Source organism: Acanthochromis polyacanthus, chromosome 1 (genome assembly GCF_021347895.1).
Source record: "Acanthochromis polyacanthus isolate Apoly-LR-REF ecotype Palm Island chromosome 1, KAUST_Apoly_ChrSc, whole genome shotgun sequence".
In the NCBI taxonomy this organism is placed as follows: Eukaryota; Metazoa; Chordata; class Actinopteri; family Pomacentridae; genus Acanthochromis; species Acanthochromis polyacanthus.
The window spans coordinates 45,814,630-45,836,384 of NC_067113.1; the positions used below are offsets into that span (position 1 = coordinate 45,814,630).

Sequence of the window (21,755 nt, forward strand, 5' to 3'; positions counted from 1 at the left end):
CCAGGGGGATTTGTAAGCTGAAATATAAAATGTGTAGCATTTAATTTTATTGCGCTAAAGAACCTATTATATGCCAGACTCTGGAGAACAATGTAAATTATCTGCCTTCAAAATGGAGTTTGGCCAATTCTCCATGTGAACTAATCACATAGCTCATTATGCATTAGGGTATTAAATTATGAAGAGGAGTCCCTTTCGCATTCCTGCACAAAGCCCTATGAAATGTTAATAATATGCCCACAATAGCCCAATACCATGCCTTGCTCACCCTCATCAATATTTAAGTAAACAAATGATCCCACTCGCCTTTGATAAAGATAATTAGTGCTTCACCAATTATCAGTCTTGTGACCTCTCTTCTCTTCAAACTAAACATCTGCTCCAAAGAGTGTGGGATATATATCTTTTTTTTCTTTACCCCCACAGACATCCAAAACAAATAAGTCAAACTTCAAGTACAAGCTTTGCCCTCTCAAAACACATATCTGCAGCTGATTAATATTTGATTGTTATTAGCTCAGCAAAGGTTATACAGTGGCTGTGCCCTTCTATTCGGTTTAATCATAGTGGTGCGTCTCTGTCCTCTTGATTTTAATGATCAATGATTAGCTTAGCAAAGCAAGCAAGCAGCAACATCTGAAAAAAAACACGCTGACCAAATAATACAAGAGCAGAAAATACCACAGCAAGTTCATGCATGCACACACTCACACACACACACACACACACACACACACACACACACACACACACACACACACACACACACACACACACTCCTCATGCAGACACACAAAGTCACCTCGGTGCATACACACATACACACGCACGTGCACGCACGCACTGTCGCACACACCGAGCCATTCATCAGCACTAATTAAGCAGCAGATTAACAGAGCCCGCAGACCAAGGCTGAACGGTTACACAGTGGGACGACCAACGGGGAAGGCAGGAGACACAGCCCGGCAATAAAACACAACCATTAAACATAGCCAAGAGCCTGGAGTAGACTGTGGATGACAGAGGATTGATGGGTGGATGAATGGATGGATGCATGATGGATGGATGGATGGATGGGACAGAGTCTGCCTTACTTTTTTTCTCTTTTCTTTTTTTTTTTACCTGAAGGTGAGGAGTCTCAGAGAGCTTGACCAGAGAACAGAGCCTCTGCCACTGCCGAGGGTGTCTAGCAGCAACGGCCGCAAGTCGACTGGTGTCACCGTGTGAAGAGGCAACACTATCTGTGTCATCACTTCAGCCGTGTTTATGGAGGATGGCATCATAAACAAGCCAGCCTCCCCCCTCTCCACCCTCCACCTCCTCCTCCTCCTCCTCCTCCACCATCGCCACCCGCCCCGGTTCCCCCTGCTCCCTCTCTCTCTCTCCCCTCTCCCTCTCTCGCCACCTCACCACCACTGTGCCATTCATGCATACTTAAATCACCCCTCGTCCCATTAAAAAAAAAAAAAAAAAAGAAAGCCCAGACGCCTCTCCTGACAATTATTCTATCATTTCCAGTTGTCACCGGGGCAATTACCGACCCGGGGCCCCCTGTGCAGGTTGGACACGTAGGCCCGAAAGAGGAGGCTCGAGTTGGGGGAGAGGAGGAAAAGAATGGGGAAAGGGGACAGCGGAGGGAGTGTGTGTGAGCGCACGTGTGTGTGTATGGTATGGAAGAGGGGGAGGAAGTGTACAAAATGGAAATTTACGACAGAGAGATGGTGGTGTCTTTCTCTCTCCACTCTGGATATAATTAGACCATCTTTTTTTTTTCTTACGCCTGCTCCTGATGAAATTTCACCATTATTGGAAAAACTACTTTTTTGGAAAACTGAGCTACTGCAATTATTAGCTTTAAACTATATTTTGCTGTCTTTTAATTTAGAGAACAACCTTCATCCTCTCACCTTTATCTCAGTTACTTTTACATTTTTTAAAGTAAGTGTAAAGAAATATTTGTCTTTCTGAGCATTTTGGGTGCAAATTTGAAAGAGTGCATGTGTGTGTGTGTGTGTGTGTGTGTGTGTGCAGGTGCTTTCTGCATGTGGGTGGGTCCTGTGTGGGGCTGAAAGAGTGTGTGCATGTGAGAGTGTGTGAGAGGATCCTCACACGGCGACTGCTGTGACTCGTCGCAGGATGCTCGCCGGCTCTCCCCTTGCACCTCGCCTGCATGCTTACCAGGGAGCTCTAATCACACATCTGCTTCTCTGAACACACTCTCTCTCCCTCCCTCTCTCTTCCTGTGCATGTGCGCACACACACACGCACGCACGTTCACACGCACTCTTAACGCACAACCTGCCGGACTGGCTCTTGTACTTTGCTCTGTGTAGTCGCTGAGACGAGAGGGGAGAGAGAAGCAAAAAAGGACGCTGCTAAGAGAGGTGCGATCGCCGCAAAAGGTATGTGTGTCTGCTTTTATACCGGTGCGGTTCGGTGCTTTTCTTTCCAGCTCTGATTGTGTGCATGTCAAAGAGTGTGTGTGAGTGTAAAGAGTCTGAATGGGATTAGTGAAGGGCTGAGCGGCAGTCGGTAGCTTCCATATCGTGCTCCGGCGGAGAGTGTATAGAGCACTTAAAAACAATTAGCTGTGTCACATCCACGCATTACCAAGTCACACGCTATCACAAAAGCACTGCTGCCAAAAGTACACATCCAAACAAAGTCATAAATAGTCTGACTGAAAAAAAGAGAGAAAATGACCTACCTTTTAAACAATGAGTGAGAAATCCACTCTCCCCAGTAAGAAGCATTTGAAGAAGTATTCTCAGAAACCTGAAAGCATTACTGTGTCAAAAAAATGAAGACAAGGGGAAATTGCCGCTAGTAGAAAACGGAGGATGAAAAGTGTGGGGGGAAAAAAGGGAAAAAAGTAACTAGCGGACGCTTACTGTCAAAGACATCACCAGAGAAGTATTTACAGCGGTATTTACAGTAGTAGCGAGGGGAGAGCACCTCTGCCTGGTCACGTCTGAGAGACAGTTGCCGTTTCAGTGCTGCCTAATTAAAACAAGTCAGGCAGCCCCGCTGGATTGTTTTGACGCCTGAGGACCAATAGTACACAAAAACCAGTGGCTTGATCGGCGGGGTAGGGGGGCTGGTCGTGGGGAGCGGAGAGGAGGGGGCGGAGGGTGGCGAGAGTTGGCAAAGAAATAGGGAGGGAGGGTGGGGGGAGAGTGGGAGTTCTGGAGGAATCTGAGAGGGGAGGGAGACCACAAAGGTTCAAAACTGGGGAGACCACCACATGCCGACTGCTCGCTCACTTTTTCTTAGACAAAATGCTTAGATGATGCTTTTCTATGCTCTTTTGCTACCGTGCTGTCACTGCAATCCACACTTTAAATGCCTTTATGAGCATTAAACAGCAAACTACAAACTTATTCTCAGCACAATAAAAGGAAAAGTGATATTAAGTCAAAAAAAAATACACCCAAAAACACCCAAGTTGACAAAAATTTCACAGCTTTTTCCCCTCATTTACACTTTTTAAAGGTTTCATTGACCACTTGATAAATACAAATGTGCAACATTTAAATACCTCTAATCTCTCCTAATGAAGTAGGTCAGTTTCTTTAACCAGAACTGCAAAATCTACCAATCCTGGCCATCTGACAAAAGCTGAATTAAGCTCTACTCTGCTACATGTGATGTATTGACATGTTTCCCCTACTGTAAACAATGCACATCAGGCAATGAGATGGAACATTTAGGGCTAATGGTGTTTGCCAATCCTTTTTTTCAATTTTTTTTTATTCCCTCCTCTCTCCTTTTTTCTCTCTCTCTGTCTCCCTCTCCCTTGCATGCCACAGATGTTTTTCTTAGTCGCTCCAACAGACAGGAATCTACTGGCAAGAAGAAAGGCTCGGTCTTCCCCAGGAGAGAGGAGTACAAAGCCCCCAGTCTGCACACAGCAGATGCAGAAAGCTAGTCCATCTGCCACCAGCTTGCTGTGCCACATGGGTCTGAGAGATTTAATACAAGAGGGGACATTTATTTGTTTGCCTGCGTAACTTTGTGCCATATGTACAGAAATAAATACAAAAACACATCTGAATTTGGCTGAGATGCAGCTGCAAAATTAAACTCATGGCTATACACTAACAGGCTCACATATGTGCAGGCATACAGAGAGGGTTATAGGGAGTGCAAGAACTTCTATGTTTTAAAGAGAGACACCCAGGGCAACTATGACAGATTTATTTAGGAAAAGATGTAGCCCCTAACACGGGGTAAAGACCACTTGAACTCGCAGCTCTGAGCGGTGCACTGGTATGATTTAACAGGCTCTGAATAGCACATTATCTCCCCGGCTCCGCTGGAGCATATTTCAGCCGTATGATATCATTATTAAGAGACCAACACAGACCCAAAGATGTAGCATTTTCATTAGTGTCAGCTGTCTGAGCTCTGAGGCAGCGAGGGTAAACACTAAACAATCATGGCAGAGTGTGAGAGACGGTGGGAGTTGAAGCAAGCGAGAGAAAGAGAGAGAGGAGATGACAAGAGTGCAAAAGCAAGCAAGAGAGAGAGAAAAAAGGCAACGACAGAGAGAGTCAAAAGGGGCTAACATTAAACAACTGCTGTTAATTGCTCCAAGCATCCACATTATGCCAGTAATTTCTCCCATTTCTCTTTCAGCGCTAAAGGCTTCAGGCTAGAAAGCTCCTTCAGCCCCTTTAATAAACTACTCAGAGTACCTCACTGGAAAAGACAAACAAGAGGCCCCTGGCCTTAGAAACATTTGCCTCGCTAGGGGGAATGCTATGCCTGTTTCTACACATCTGTGACAATTGTGTGCCTTCTCCCTTCAGGTATTTATTCCCTGTGTCTCTTCTTCCAGTGCTTTCTGCTGCCAAGGTCAACGGAGACAAACAGGCCCACTAGCGTCTTGATGTGGTGGCAGCAGAACAGTGAGGGAGAGAATGAGAGAGAAAATGGGGGAGAGGGAGATAGACATGTGTAGTGGGTACAGTGGGGAGGGGTGATGGTGGCAGCAGCTGGTTACCAACTTTGGCAAGAGCAGCAGCAGCAGTGGGGGGAGCAGCGATCTGAGATGCAGTGCAACGCCGTGACAACAGCGGCGGATGTTGCTTCCCATCTCCCAGCACCGCTATAATTTCCACAGTTTACACACACGCACGCACACGACTACCAGCTATTCATTTTCAATTAAAGCTACCATGAAGTGCACTGCCTCTGGGGAATAAGACAAAGTCAAGCGCCGCAGTTTCCCTTCATTTCTGCCACCATCACATCAGCACTACCACTAAAGTACATGCACTGCCATAAGGTTTGTCAGTCAGTGGCAGCCCAGTCTTCAGCCATGTGACTCACTCTTTATTAACCCCTAAACAACCTTCCACCTAAATGAGAAGAATTTATGAAAGGAAAAACACTGAGCTTTGTATCTTTCAAATATTCACAAATGGAATTAGCACAAAAGAGTGAGATGCACAGAGGAAAAACTGCTGTTGCCAAAACCAGCAATGATGTTCACTTTTCACTGCGAGGTTATCCAGTCCACTTCCTTCCTCCGTTCTCACATTTAATCAGACAAAATGAAGTGATTTCACTACAGCCACTGACAACAATGTTCCCAAAGAGCAAAACGCCTCACATATGAAATGAAGCATTCAAATATGAGCACCATTCATGAGTCGTTCCACAAATGTTCCACAAGCACAATTCATGATCCACTAAGTCCTTTCCCTAAAAGATAAATAAATAAGCCAAATAAGGAATAATGATGGGGTAGGGTTCCTTTTAGTGCTGGGCAATGTTGATCACACGATTTGTTGCTTATGGCCACAGAGCAGAGACCATTACGGACCGGTGATTATATAAGTGGTTGGAAGGCAGCACCGTTTTAATATACTGTACTTAAGCACCGGGGTATCCATGGCAACTTGCCTTGCACCGTGCATTCAGAAAATCCCTAATGAAATGCCTATTAAGTGGATGATAATGACAGTGTCCAAATATATTTGCATATGTATTTTAGTGCAAAAAAAAAATCAGAGCACTCAATGAAAGTAGACGGCTGCCTGATTACTGCAATAAAGATGTTGATTTGTTTATGTTGCATTTTTGTTACTTCAGCAAATATTCAATTTTTAAATCAGTGACAAATGAAAGGTGTGGTCATTTAGACTAGAAAAATTGGTATTTTAGGATTGTTTTTAATAAAACCTGCACAACTGATTATTATTGGTTATGGGTGTGAATTGAGGCCTCATTGCCTTCCTCTGGGAGTCTCCACATGTGACTTCCATTTGCGACTTTGGCCGAGTGCCCAACAGGACATCCCTGAGAGAGTGTTTGCTTGACTCAATATCAACAGTCCAAGTAAGCAGCTGGGGGGGGGGGGGGGGGGGGGGACTATGGCCAAGCCCGGCCTCGGGTTCCTATTGAAAATAAACTAGGCTGTACATTCACTGGGCCCAGAAATATCAACACGCGCTGCAAGGAGCCACGTATAGCACTCAGCAGCGTTCCGCTGGTGCTTCTCCAAGGCTTAATGATACCTGCACCTCCCCTCCAGCTGCTTCTGCCGATGCCACCGCTACACACAGACGGCAGGCGGGCGGGAATTAAAGTATACATTACAGCAGAAAAATAAAAAGAGATCGAAATGACAGAAGTCAGACAGTTCAAGCTGACCGGGCCTCTTGAAACGAAAGAGCTGGTAGACTAGCGACAGACACTCCAGGTTAAATTGGCCCTCCTGTGCCTTCTCTTACTCCCCCCTCAACCACCACCACCACCATAGCCGCCTCCAATGCCCAACCCCCCTTCCTAAAAAATGGCTTTTCTTCAAAAGCGTATTTGAATTAAACGAGTTGCTGAAATCAAAGGCTCAGCTGAGATGGATAAATTTAAACAAGCAAGTGCAGCTCACAGCAGTTTACCTGTTATACAGCCTATTGGAATTAGATGAAAGAGTAGCGCATGGTAGACAACTTCCTTTTTTCACAGTAGTCGATATTATCATATAGTAAAGGCAGCTGCAGTTTAATTGGATTCATACTTAGAGAAAAGTACATACTACTGAGTTGTTATGTTTTTGAATGTTCCTGGCCACTGAGATGTCACCAAGATGAAGGAGCAGACAAAAAAGTGAGATTCAATAGTCATCCAGATTTCCTGTTAGGGATGAATCTGAAACCCATTTATGACAGTGATCTGTAGTGTCTGAGGATCCCACCGCTCCAGCTCTGCCAAAGAGATTATCATTCCCAGAACCACAGCTACACAGTTGAATGCCAGCGAGACAAGCTCCAGTGGCAGTCAAAGGAGCACAACACCTGTATATGCTATGCAACAACCGCTATCTAACATCCAAGGAATCCTGTCAATGCATTTGCAAGTAGCAGTGAAAAATACTTTCATGCAGGACAAAGATTTGAACACTGACCATAAATTAGACAATAAGGAAAGTTTGGGATTAATTTCCAGAAGCTACTGAGACGTGGAGCTTTCTGGTTCTTACAGTGCTAGAAAGTGGACTTCACAGTCCTCTGATTACCGCGGCCTTTTGACTTACTGCTGACACAGTGGCTATCCATTCATGACTAAAACACCATTCAACTAGATACCAATTACACCTTAAAAAAAATGATCAAATTAATTCAGGAAAACGGCATTCTAGCAAAGAATAATAAACTCATTATATGGAAAATTCAAACTCTCATATTCTCCACACCGCGGCTAATTCAAACCTAATTTTTACTAGCCACTAATTTGAGGGTGAAGGGTGGGGGACAGGAATTACATCTGGAGGTAATTCAATGTGTGGAACTGAGCCCAGTGGGGGCTGCGATACCCCCCCACACACACCGCCCCGCCGCCCACACGAAAAAAAAGAAAGAAAAAAAAAAGACAGACAAGACATAGAGAAGGAACTATTTAGGTGAGTGGGACTTCCGGAGCACTGAAACGACACTTTTCACAAAAATGTTTTCATTGTGCTGTCACCCGACACAGGCTGGAGAGAATGTAGGTGCTGCCGGCACAGGCAGAGAGACAGACAGAAACACTGATAAATGAGGAGAGAGAGGGGAGATTCTTAGGAAATGTGCGACTTTGTATAAGGTGCAGGCTTCTCCAGACAGCTGCAGTGGTTCAGGATTCAGCAAATAGCCAAGTATGTGGAGTCGCAGGAAGGTTGTGGGTTAATTTTGACTCCACAGTTGGGTGTTGTGCCCGCTGTAAAGGCTCAGAGTTTATGAGGAAGTCTCCCTCTCAAGTGACCAGCTACATCTGGGCTGCCTAAGTGGGCTGCCTAATAAAGGGCACACTTTTTCAGTGATCTGCAATTTCAAAGCACTGAGTAAAGGGTATCCAGCTGTATCAATTTCACTGTAAGGATGCAACTTAACAGCTATTTGCAAGAAAGTATTTTGCGAGGTGGACAGGATGAAAAAGCGGTTTTGTTTGACAGATTTTTCTTGATTGCGCTGAAAGTAGTCGCATTGATCAAATTGAGAGAGCAAAATACAAAGTTTGGCTCCCAACAATCCCTGCAGGAAGACATTAACATGTGATAGAGAAACTTGCCTCAGTCCCTTCCACACCAGAACCCCCTGCTCTTCACTTAAATCCTTTGCCATCCCTTCAACGCTAAATGTGTTTTCCAAATGAAAATAAACGGAGTCCGACTGGTTTGAGGCAGTCATACTCTGGAATATGAGATCAAATAAAGGCTTCTGTGGAGGCTGAAAGGAAAAATGAAATGGCTTCTGAGGGGAGATGTACCGAGTAATAAAATTACTCCTTTATATCTTCCTAAACAGCACATGTTCCCTGGAGTGTGTGAGGGCTTCACTTTGGTCAAAGACAAGTATGCAAGTGGCAATTTTTCCTTCAGGGAAGATTCCCTGATACACTTCTTGAGACTTGCCGCACAGCAATTTTCTTGAAAACGAGAAACTATTTCAGCAACAAGTTAAGCGGAACTTTGGAAGTTTCACTTTGATGATGTGCTGGTACACGCTGTCATTGAAAGGTATGTTCCATTAACTTGGAACAGCAAGATGATTCATAAGCCTATTGCTTTTCAATGAGTTCAAACTAGGCTGAAATGTTCGACTGAACAGTTGTATTTTATACTAACACCTACGGTTGACTTAGAACTGACCATGATGTACCACAAACACAGCAAATCATCTGTGGGATGAAAAATGTCACTACTTTCAAATTGGTTAGCTATTCCAGTTATACAAGCACCATTCCATTTGGCATTGGGGGAAATTTACAACAAAAGTATGAGTCTAACTACTTAAAATCATGCAATTGATTTGTATTCTTAAAAAGCTGGTCACAATAATATTCAGATGGACTTTTTCACTACTGTAGAAGGGCTGTATTAGAGGAAATTTGCAATTGGAGAGAATACATTATAATTCATTATACAGTAGCTATTAAACCTTCAGTAAAAAATGCTTTAGTACAAGGATTGAGCCACTTATCAGACCTACTCACTACCTTTAAAAGCTGTCCATGTTCAGTGCTCTGAGTGGCAAAAAAGCAATCGCTGATGACTTTGAAAATAGGACTAGATGTACAATTTATCAAAACAGAAACGGCTGGCAGGGATTTCAGAGAATCAAAGGTTGTAACTGTTTGTTCAAAATCACAGGAGAAAGGAAGACTGCAATTTGTAGAATTAAAAAAAAACGAAATTCAGCAAACCCTTTTTATAAGTTATCAATCGAGTGTCTTGGGTTATACTGCGTTTACAAAAAAGAGAAACAAACGCTTTATAAATGTAAATAAGAAAACTGTATTGTTCACAAAATTGATTCATCTTATGCTGCGTGGATCACAACCTTTTATCTAGAAATCTGTGCACCTTGCCAACCGTACGTTTTAATGTGTTTTTTTAATGAGGTTAATCTAAGAAAATTATACAACAAATTAAATGAATTGCTTCCAGATGCACACAAGTATTCCTGTTTCAGTTTGTTTTACGCAGCCTTGGCGTGTAATTAAGTGGTTTATACCAGGTTGATGATGTTTGTGCTGTGACTATGAATTCATTTCTTGCATGAGGATAATATGGAACTTATTTCCGCACGACAACTGGCAAGATTTTTGTTTACAAACATATACAAGTCAAGAGCAAATTCATTATACATCTCATGACACGAGGGCCAGAAATAGTGTGCAGCGTGCATCAGTGGCTTACAACACTTGTCAGGAAATCTTCATCGGTGACTTTTAATTCAAACAAAGGCACCCAATTACACTTTGAGGCGACATTTTTCATAACTTTGCGAACTTGGGAAACAGCAACTTTCTCTCTGTATTGTCTTTTGGCCCCTGTCGAAGCCTGTTGCCATCTATTTAAGAAGACAAATGGTAAAGGGGATGTTTCTGACAACGTAAAAGTACCCATCAACTGCCTGTGACACATCTCCCTGCACATCCATCCCCGAAACCTCCCCAAACAAACAGCAGGCTCCACTTCAAATACATAGCAGGACTATTAGGTAATCTTCTCCTTTGTTCACTCTCCCTGAGCCTTGGTGAATAACCTCAATCTCTCCCCTTTTCCACCTAAAGCTGACAGAACTACAGGAGCGCACCAAAATGAATGGCTAGGAATTATCTGGAAATATGCTGTGTTATGATTTCAGAGAAGTTGTATTTGTTGTGTTATGATGACAGGACCGGTTTTAAAAGTGAGAGGGAAAGTGGATAAGGAGGGCGGCAGCACAAGGGCTCTTTGTTATGGGACGGGACAAATCTGAGGTTTCCTTTTGGATATTCAATATCCTGCAAGGTACCAAGCAGAGTTACAGTAGTCTAGTGTCTGAGCTTTTTTCGAGGTTGAGGGGTACAGAGGCTTTGCTACGTGTGTCTGTGAATTGTTGCATGCTTCGTAGTCAATTGCTATGTGGCTTGCATGAGTCAAAGCCTGGGAAATCAATCAATCTGCAAAGAAATACCTCTTATGCCAGATGTGGCACTTGAAAAAAAAGACTTAAAAAGACTTGCTTGTATTAGGGACTCTAAGGGTCCAAACAGTATAAAACTATGTTGAAATGAAATATTTATTACAGATGAATCAAGCTGTCAAAATGCTACCTACTCCACTTTGAATTTCTGCTTGTTATTTTAGGTGGCTTCTCGAAGGCGTAACATGTCAAATCTTTAAGTGTGTAAACGTCTCGGTCTGAAATATATCTCCGCTATTTACTTTACAAGTTGCCAAGGAGAATGAAAGACAAATGTTTCATTAGCAGGTGACGTGTTTTTTTTTTTGTTTCTTTTACAAGTCTTCAGTAGTTCCGCTCCTTGACACATATACACGCACCCTTGCATACACTGAGTATAATTATAAATGCAAGGCTTGCTATAGGGAGCTGAACTTTTCACACCTTTCAAAGCCACAAAATTGGATGGTTTTGTGGTTGTGCAGCTGCCGCTCCGCGCTAATGCAAGGCGGTGTCATATGAAAAATATTCCTCTCCCCAAACCACAGGGCTGGTCATTAATGAAACACAGGCCGTGCAGTGAGGTCATACAGAGTCTAGATTTCAGCAGCCACACTTAAAAACCGTTCAGAGAGAATAGAGAAACATGAACACAAATCAGATTCCAGCTCCAAGGACGGGGAAAATAAATAAATAGAGAAAGGCACTGGCCCCTCTCACATTTTCCCCCAGCGCTCTGCAAACAACCGTCAACTGCAGCTCAGAAACAGCTCACAATGAGAGCAGACTAAACAATCCGGTCCCGGCCAAGGAAAATGCTAAGCAACTCTGCACACAGGATGTCTCACCCTAATTGCCAACTATCAAATCTCACAATGGAATCTATCCATTTGGCAGAATCTTCACAGCAAACTTGGCAATCTACCTTTGCTTTTAAAAGTGTCAACGTCTGTGATGGGAAGGCAGGACAAATAAAAATGGGGAAACACAGAATTGCTAGGGTTTGTCAAACTTACAGGAAAACTGTGTGGCAAGGAGAAAAAAACTTTTATTAGATGAAGGTGCTAGGGGTCTTGTAAACGAGTGATTAAAATCCTCAGCATTAAGATAAACACACTAAATAGGTCCCAAAAGATGTGCACAGTCAGGAAGGAGAGAGTGCAAGGGCAAGCCCAAGTCAGCAAGACTGACAGACTGTGTATCGGAGGTGGGCATGGGAGTGTAACTGGAACCTTGGGACTGGTATAAGAAACAGGGTTACCAGGAGGGACCGGGCTCTAAACAGGAAACTAATGGGACAGTCTCCACCATCCACCATGTGGCATTGTATTTTCCAGGCAGTCAAAGCCACGCTCGCAGAGACCCCATGACTTCAAACGGCCAAAATAGCAGCACATTCATGAAACAGAACAGAACTACTGGGAATTAAAGAAGGCAGGGAAAAAAAGAAAACACACACACACACACACACACACACACACACACACACAAACACACACACACACACAAAGGTAGCAGGCCTCGACAGCAGATGGTAAAATTAACATTTCAACAGTTCCTTCCTTTCATGTAGGTCTCGGCAGAACTTTTTCTTTTTTGAAAAAAAAAAAAAAGTAAGAGGGGCTTGGGTTTTGGTAAGATACAGCAGTGTAGAAGGCATCTGGAAAAGGGGAAGAGGAATATTGGCTTATTGCTCCTGATGGTCCACCTCTATGAAAAATTAAATAGGTCTGTTTTGCAGGTTTCCCCTCTCTAGAGTGCCCTAAGCTGTGTTATGGAAACATCATCTCGGTAATTTATACGCCAAAGAACACCTGGTGATGAAAGAAAATAAACTATTTCTCCCTTTCTTTCTCCATTTAAAACCCAACACTTTGACTTTGTGGTCGCTTCCTTTGATGTTTCTTTTTCCACCTTTTTAATGTCCATCCATTTGGCTTATTTTGCAAGAAGTTATCATCTATTGTGGAGTTAAGTCGTTCACAAAACGCTTGTCAGATTTCATTTTGAAGTCTTGATATACACTTCAAAAGGTGTTGTAGAGATGTTATCGTGGAGAGACGGGAAGACTGAGGCATCTCTAATAAAGACCCAAACAATGGACAGCCTCTCTCATTTCCAACCCTGTCCAATGGAGCGTCTCAGTAGTACCCATTAATTTGGACACAGTTCTGGCTAAATTACATGTGTTCCACCTCTGTGACATTTTAAATGCAATTAAAAGCTGGTTATGGAAGTGTGCACGGACTTCCCTGTGATGAAGGGAAATCACTGACGTGATTAACATGCAAACGAGCTCATGCTGGCAGACTAGATTGGGGTTTGAAAACCTCAATTACTTTTGTGTGATTATCTATTTACCAGTACACAGATTTCCATTTCTCATCTCCAGCCGAGTTCCCCACGCACGAGCCTCAATTACACATGGCACACCTTTATTTATGATGCGCACAATGCTGAAATACAAGCTCCAGTTATTTTTTACTGTGATATATTGCTTCTTTTAAGGGCTGCTCATGAGGCAGGACCACCACACCAACACATCCTAATGCTGAACTATTTGCTTTGTGAGCACTTAATATGATCTTGACCCCCTCCACCCTGCACACCTCGAATCCATCCATCCAACCCTTAGTTAAACTCTGTTTAATCCCCCCTCCCTGCCTAGACAACAGGGAGACTAATGGACAAACGGTGGCCATTTGTCCCTTTCAGCTGAATTTTATCCTTTTCATTTATTTTTTAATGTAACGCTCTTTTAAAAGTGCATCTAAATGCTTGTGCGGGTCTATTTAATGGGGACTAATTGATGTTAAAGATTCCACTATGTCTAGTGGTAGTTTAGAGGAAGGTGTGGGTTGAATTAAACTAAAGAAACACACCACGCCTTATAGTATCTTGCTCGGAATAATTAAAGCGATGCCTGGCAGCACAAGAGGAATACATTTTAATTAATTTAAAGAGCTCAATCGTGAGAGAATTCCCTCCATTTCATGTATTTTTTACAACTTCTTTATAGAAAAGAAGCATCAAGTAAAACTATGAAAATACTCCAAAAACACACAAAAAAAGTTAATAAACTATTGTACCGTAACTGTGTCAATGTGTGCTTGCATTTCAAATATTTTTTATCTGAGGCGTAATGATTTTTTAAAAAATAGTATAGCGCATGATTTTATTGTTTGTCAGTGTTCCTGCCTGTTTCTCGGTGCCCAGGGACAGGAAGAAAAAGGAAGACACACATATCTGTGGCACAGCCAGGCTTTTCACACTGTGCCCAGCATACATAAAACATGCCCTGTTGCTTCAGCTGGAGCAAAAAGGAAAACAGTGCCATCAAGTGAAATTTCTGAGGATTCCTCAAACACCTTAGCAGATAGATCTATCATGTCATCAAGCTGGAGACAGCAGAAGAAGCTCGTCTCCTTTGGTAAACTTTAAATAATAGGATTTATTTATCCAAAATAAGAGACTTTTTTCTCGTCGTCGACAGACGTCATCACTGGGAGCATACTTTTTAAAAAGTGCAATTCAAATATAGTCTGTGCATGTTTTTTAGAATACATCATCTTCACATCTGCACCCTGGATGAGAATATTAGGCACCTCGAGCAGTGAAGATGATAAGACAAGGAATAAACATGGAGCTTTGCTGACTTCATGTTCAGAATCCTGTTCGAGGTAGCTCAGGAACAAAGGGAATCATTATTACTATTTGAACTCAGCTGCCAGGACTTGGCTACAGCTCTGGTATAAGGTTGCTGGAGTGGGTAGAAAAAAGAAGTGGCGGATACAGCATACTGAGCGAGTGAAACTGGTGGTGACGGCTAGAATCACGAGTGAGGGAGAATAAAAGAGAAAGAGAGAGGGAGAGCTTAGATAATAGTAGATAATGGACAATTAACTCGGGCTAGTAGTGCTTGCTGCAGTGAATAGCAGCTTCTGGTGCAGCAAGTCCCCGATCACCACTCAGCCATATTCACATTGGGAATACAGGCGATATCAAGCTGCAGGCTACTGGGCCTCAGAGGTGTACACGCTGCATTAGCAATCTTCACAATGCCTTCAAACAATGCTTGATACCAACAAAGTGTCCCAAAGTGCAGACGCAAGCACTCTGCTGATGGGAAGTCTGTGGTGCCATAACCTTGTCCATTGTTTCATGTCCTTTCACCATCAAAATAAACCCAGGAGCTGTAAATCCATTTTTTAAAAAGTGACATACTGCCAGTCCTGCGTGCAGACGTAGGAATTAGCATAATTAAACCTATATAAAAGCTAATTGCATAAATAAATGAATGAATGTCACCACTGGGCATCACAGAGACAATGCATGTGCTCATATCGGAGGCCTCAGAAGTGTTTTAACTGCCCACTCAGCCCCCCCACACACACACCCCCCCTTCAAACTCCATCTAAATCTATTGATCTTTGAAACACAGGGACCCAGGGGAGGCAATTCACTTAATATCATACATCTAATGATGAGATGAATAACGATTATACCATTTGGTAATTAAACGTCTTACAAACCATTTAACTGACTGTGCGTCAGGAGGGGTCGCTGGAGGTCGTACCGATTGTTTTTCATTTCTTGCTCAGCGCGAAAGAAGACACGCAGGAGGTATGTCTGGGGGTTGTGTGGTGGTGGTGGAAACAGTGCATGACACAATGGTGGAAACACACTAATGATTGTTAGCAGCTACGGCGCTAATGTCTAATGCTGTCAAGACTCTGAAAGGAAAACAGTTTGGTGAGGGAAAGGAAAAAGCGATTCTTAGCTTCGGGCTATTTGTTTTTCTCTGTACAGCATATTTAGAAATCTTACGAGCTTGCTTTTGTGTCTTTTCACAAAAATTGGGAAGCGAAGGAGAAAAATAAGGCTGTATTTGTTGGGTAAATGCAACATACACAACAACAGGCAATGCAAAAGAGAAAAAAGGGGAGTGTTTATGTACAGTCACCTTTCCTTTCTGCAAGAATGTGTCTGATCCACACAAAGGTGTGCTAAACACACTGCATGAGAGCCAATTTACTGTCAACATCTACAACCCTAATCCCTACTTAGAGGCAATAATTACCCAACATTGCCATGGTAGTGTGTTGCTGCGTGGACAGTCATCTGCAGGGCTTTTTTTTTAAAGTAATGTACACAGTAAGTGCAGGTGCGACAAAGAAATCAAGTTTTAAAGTTCTGACAGGTTTCCAAGGTTGCAAAACATACAGAAGTCCAATCACTTTGTTGAACTAGCCTCAGACGACTAACAATATCTTTCTGTGGCCGCCTCACACAGCATTTACTGACACAGGGATGTGTGTCGTGCTCCTGGTTCCTTATTGAATGATAGCTAGTAAACATTGTCATTCCAAAGAGAGACAGGATTAAAGCCTGCTTTGCCCATTGAGGGGAACAGTACGCGAAAAGAGACCGGGAACAATAGCCAAATGGAGGACGGTATCACAAGGGTCCAATGTCTGCGGTGATGAATATGCGGGAGATTATAACCCATTCCATCATTTCCATAATGTAAAACTCTTTTTCTTCTTCACCCGCCGACTATTCACTAAATAAATGAGAAAACTATCACCCGCGCAGAAATATTTGACAAAAGGCAGAGGGAAGGGAGACAGAGTTTTGAATGACCCCGTGCCTTTGACAATACAGCCGCTGTCCGGACACATTCGGAAGCAGCCGAGTGAGTAAGACCTGGTAGAGTATTTATCATTGGGCACAATGCAAATGTATTACCATGTCACCTATACCACTTTACAGCACAGAATGGAACTACAGTGAACACAAGGAAGTTTTACATAATACCAGGTTGGAAATATGAATGCAGGGTTCTTTTGATGTGTGGCTTTACTGCCTCACTCGCACTCTAAACGGAGGGGATCATTCAGTGGACGTTGGTGTAAAAACCCTGCAGCCACAAAGAGTCAGACCTCACATTTAACCAATATGCTAACTAGCCTAGCTAATAAGTTCTTCTGACAAAAATAATTTGAATTGAACTCGCTGACTGATGAGGGTTTGAAAAAGAAAAAAAAAACTTCTGAAAAGAAAAGTTGAAGTTCAGTGAGGAGGATAAAAGAAGGAGTGTGTGTGCGTGGCAAAGCTATCCGTGAAAGCTATCTGGTTAAGTATGGCTTCCGGGTGATTCAACAAGCAAAGAATCAAAGTTCTTCACATTATAACTTACACATATACCCACATTGTACTATGTGCTGGCTATATAAGCGGCCACTTGACTGGAGATCTTGAGTCCAACTGTTACTTTTCGAGGTAGCTCCTCAAAAAACATTAAACCTGTGAAATTCCTGAGCCATAGAAAATATCTCCCCCACCCCAGCTCTGCTCACACCTCAACATCACTGACATCTCTTCAGCCATTCACTTGATGTATGTGTGTCTTGTTATGTGTATGTGTGTGTGTGAAAGAGAAAGCCTAGATCACTGCAGTCTATTCCAGAGATTTCTCCCATGGTAACCTAGTTTATTTACTTTATCTGCAATATAATGCTCCAGTGAACATTAGCAACTTTGAGACACAAGTTTCAATCAGTCGCGTAGCGGCGGTGCATGCAAGCTCGTGCGTGTGCTCAGCCAGGTGCAGAGAAAAGATGAACACCGCCGCCAAAGAGACGGCGCGGCTTTAAAACCGAAGGACAGACAAAGAGGTCCCAAAATAATACAAAATAAAAACGGACAGCTGGAAAGGCAGGAGAAGGGAAACAAAAGAATAGCAGAAAAAGAGAAGCAGGGAAGAAAGCCAGAAAAAATAAACTGTATAGGACAGCAGGGAGAAGAACAAGGAGGGGGAGGAAAGGTAGTAGATTTAAAAAATAAAACAGAGAAGCTAAATAAAAAGTGATATTGTGTTGAGAGACTGGGAGAAAGAGCGAGAAAGACAGACGTGGGGAATGATAGAAAGAGACAAAAACAAAGTGAAAGAGAAAGCATGGGGGGGGAGAAAAAGAAAAGGAAGGGAGACAAGATGTTCTCCCTGGGCAGCGTGGAGCAGGTCTTGTCCAATAAACACAGGTGAGCAGCTCGACAGGCCAGGACCACCAGGCTGACTGACAGCTGAGAGCGCTCACTGACCGCCAGCTTTATGTTACATGACACGAGGAGTGCAACTCAACTGACAAAGAGAAACTGCCTGCACCTCTCAGAGTGTAGGAGGGTGAAGAAAAGCGCACGCCATTTGTGCACGGCTGCTTAAAGCTGCATCCACGCACTGTGGCCACAAAGTTGCAAAACACAAAAATATCCACTCTCCCTCGCACACCCAGACAGGAGCAGAGCCATGCCATTTTTCCTTCACAGGTGAGCAGAGGAAGGAAACACCCCGGTGCTTCGGTTACTTAGTGGGAGAAAGTGAGGAGTTATAAGGGTGAGGAGGACGGAGGGGGGAAGAGGGTGGATGTATGCTGTGTGCCGACTGAATCTTTTCCACATGACGGGCCTCGGGCTGTTTTTGTCAACTGCACTCTTGAGCAGCAAGGAGTCAGGTAGTGTGACCACATGATTGCCCAAGAGGCACTGCGGTGAGAGAGGAAGAAATGGGGAGAGAGAGGGAGTGAGAGGGAAGAGAGAAGGGGAGAGAGCGGGGGAGAAAGGATCGAGGGGCCGGGGACAGGACCGATGCAACACGCATGATGAGGTGTAATCACAAACCCCATTCAGAGTGCAGTGAAGTTTGTCAACATACACACATTCACATTCCACTGTCTGTCAGCTCCATGACCCAAATCGAGCATGCTGTGAGAGTGTGTGTGTGCGTTTTCCACACACATGAATACTTTCTGGCCATTTCGCCTCCAACCAGGTAGTAACAGTTGCACTGTCTAGGCTTGCGGTTTGTGGTGAGGAAGTCAGATTCCAAGCTCTTGTAGGATTTTGCTGCCGCCTGTATCCCTTTTCAAGCCGCGATCAAATGATCATTATGAACAAAGGACTTGGCTTGTTGCCTCTGGAGTAAAAGCTTTTTCAGTGGCTGTGACCGTGTGGTTTGATTTGAAACTTTTACTTCAAGAGAGAGTGAGAGAGACAAAAAAAGTGTGCTTCAGTGGAAGAAGGCCTTATCTCGCAGAGGAATCTTAGCAATGTTAACTCAAAACCCATAAAAGTGTGCAATTTTTACTATAACACTTTAAGAAGTGTAATTTTGACACACTTCTGTAATTACAATTCAATGTGTAGAAAGATAAAGAAGAAATAAAAACTGTGTAAAATAATTTCATTGCTGTTGTAATATACGGTGAAGAAATTTTCAGCAGTTACAGAACATTGAACAAAAACAAACGAACCTTCTCTGTATCTGATCAGTTAACCCTCTGAATACCTGCTATGTGGATTACAAAGGCATGTTGTGTTTCAAAATATATATATAAAAATCATCAAACTGATGGCCTGTATCAGAGCAACAAGCTGTAAAAACAGGATTTTCAGATTTTCAACTTTGTGTGATGTGCTGTTTCTTGGGAAAACATAAGAAAATATAGGCTTGAAAATCTTCTTATTTTACAAGTCTCATTTAAAAATTTGCTCTAACTATATTTTGTAAAAAAAAAAATAATAAAAAGAAAGTATAACTGTGAAGCTCTTAGTAACTCTGCTGCAACCAGCAGTCACATGGCAAAAATTCAGACACTTCTCAACTGAACTGCAGGCAGTGTCTACACAGAGCAGAGAAAAATATAGAAACTAATTAAAAATGCAAGCAATGAAACTGTAGTGAAAGTATGTAGAATTACACTTTTTTCAAGCATCTGTAACAACAGTGTGCATTTGAAAAATTTAATATGTTGATTCCAGTTTTGTATTTATTTTTTATTAATTTTGCAAATTAAAAAAAAAATCAAGAAATTCTGTTTTTTTTAATTTTATGATTTCTGGCATTAAAACTGCATCTCACTGCACGAGAAATATTTGAGTTCTCTCTATTTCTAGTTCTTGGTGTGCTGTTTCCATGGACGTTCAGGACTATATATTCCAGTGAAAAATTATCTTCCACTGAGTAAAAATGACCAGAAACTGCTTGAGGGTTAAAAAATTTGACTTATTTCACCAAACAAAGCCCACATCCCATTGTCAGAATTTCTTTTGAGGCTGATATAGTATTAAAACAGAGGTGTATTTCCTAGAAATTAATGTAGATAACATAAAGTATGTGACAATAACACAATGTCTGTGTTTTAGAAGTGTCTCAAATACAAAGAATTCACCATCAACTTCCTGGCAGCTCCAGCTCCACACTGTAACACAGTATGCAGACAGTGGGATAAACAGAGCTCATCAGTAGGTTAAAATACTGTACATTTAGTTTATGTCACGATGACGATATCCCTATAAAACACTGGACTGTGAAGGGCTAACATAAACTTTGGACTATGCGTGCAGGCAGAAAAATGAGGCTGCGTGACAGGTTGGTGATAACACACGAGTTCAATCTGTCAAGACAATCAGCATTTAGACCTTGGTAGAAGAATGCACGACTGTGTGCGACCAATTTGCAGGACACGATCACCTGCGAGTGAAGCCACTCATAATTCTTCCCACCTGAAATAAGGAGTTCAAACTAATGTCAGGCCTCTCTGATGTCATGCCTGCCTCAGGTTGGGTTTCACAATAATCTCAGGCTCTTGGAGAGATGCCATGGAGCCCAGCTTCCGCACCCAAGATTTGTCCAATTAAATTGCAGGGAAAGAATAACACTTGAAACACTAGATCCCCGCTCGTTTTTTACAAATTAACCGAGTGCATGCACTATTTGCAATCACTCATTTCCAGAGTATCAGTCATCTCTAATATGAGGTATACACAACTATTGAAGGGGCCCCAAAGTATGCTGAGGCCACCTTAACCTTTATTTCCACATTGCAAAAAAAAAATTCTTTGGCAGAAAAACATTTTGAACTTATAAACAACTGGACAAATGATAGTGTGAAGAAAAGAGAGATGGGAATACCATAGGCAGCCATGAGGATCAATAGACTCATTGAGCTTCTTTATCTTCATCTGAAGTAATGATGGCAATACTCATTCTGAGCCTCCCTTCATTCTCATGGCAACTGCGCACTTTGGACAAACACTCTCCATGCAATTTCTTTTCTTCACTCCTCACCGTTCACAACTCTTGCTTTTCTACTCTGAGCCTCAATCATTTCTCTTTCACATTAGATGTAAGCAAGATAAACAAGTGATAGCTGCTTTAAAAAGCTATAACTATGGAAAAAATAAGGGGGGAGGGGCAAATACTGAAACGTTTACATTCAGCAGGAGATCTGGACTGAATTCAGCCTTGTTTTATTTCCTAACTGGGTTTTATATAGGACATTTTCACCTGCAAGCGCAAAAGAAAAAAGTGTAAATATCAGATAAAATAATTCTAGATTTGTTAAAAAAAAAACAGGAAAGCTTCTAATCAGTGGGATAAGCAAAGGAGAGGATGTCATTAGTCCATCCACTTTTGCTCAGATTTCCTCACAGCACGACACTATCCCCCTCCAAACCAAACTTCATTATGTCGAAATATGGAAACTTGGTGAACTTCCAAAAACTTTTAACTCGTCTCCCTCCCCACTAAGTGTGAAGACAAAACAGTGGACCATAGAGAGAAGAGGTGCATGAAGAACGGCAGCAGATCCTTGGGACTGAGAGCAAAAAAGAAGGAAGAGAGGGGAGAGAAGGGAAAGTAAACCTTTGATGAGTAAGACTTTTTTGTTAAGCGATGGGGCTTAACTTTAAAATATTCTGGGTGGCGGTGAATGGGGGATTGACCAATGGCCCTGATCTCAGCCACACACTGGGGCACTG

General features: G+C 42.6%; 1 protein-coding gene across 8 annotated transcripts in view; it reads right to left on the minus strand.

The window, feature by feature from the left end:
* foxp2 (forkhead box P2) overlaps window positions 1-21,755 on the minus strand; it is a 101,658-nt gene that overhangs the window by 68,137 nt on the left and 11,766 nt on the right. Inside the window, exons 1-2 of one of the 8 annotated variants that reach the window (XM_051949015.1) lie at window positions 2,892-3,090; window positions 2,708-2,775 (exon numbers count right to left, since the gene is read on the minus strand). The exons of 3 other annotated variants lie outside the window; for them this stretch is intronic. The gene's annotated coding sequence lies outside the window, so the exon portion shown is untranslated. Of the gene's footprint in view, window positions 1-1,122; window positions 1,295-2,707; window positions 3,091-21,755 lie in introns of those variants that run through there. 4 more of the 8 variants (XM_022222798.2, XM_051949022.1, XM_051949012.1 and 1 more) reach the window with 4 other exon arrangements.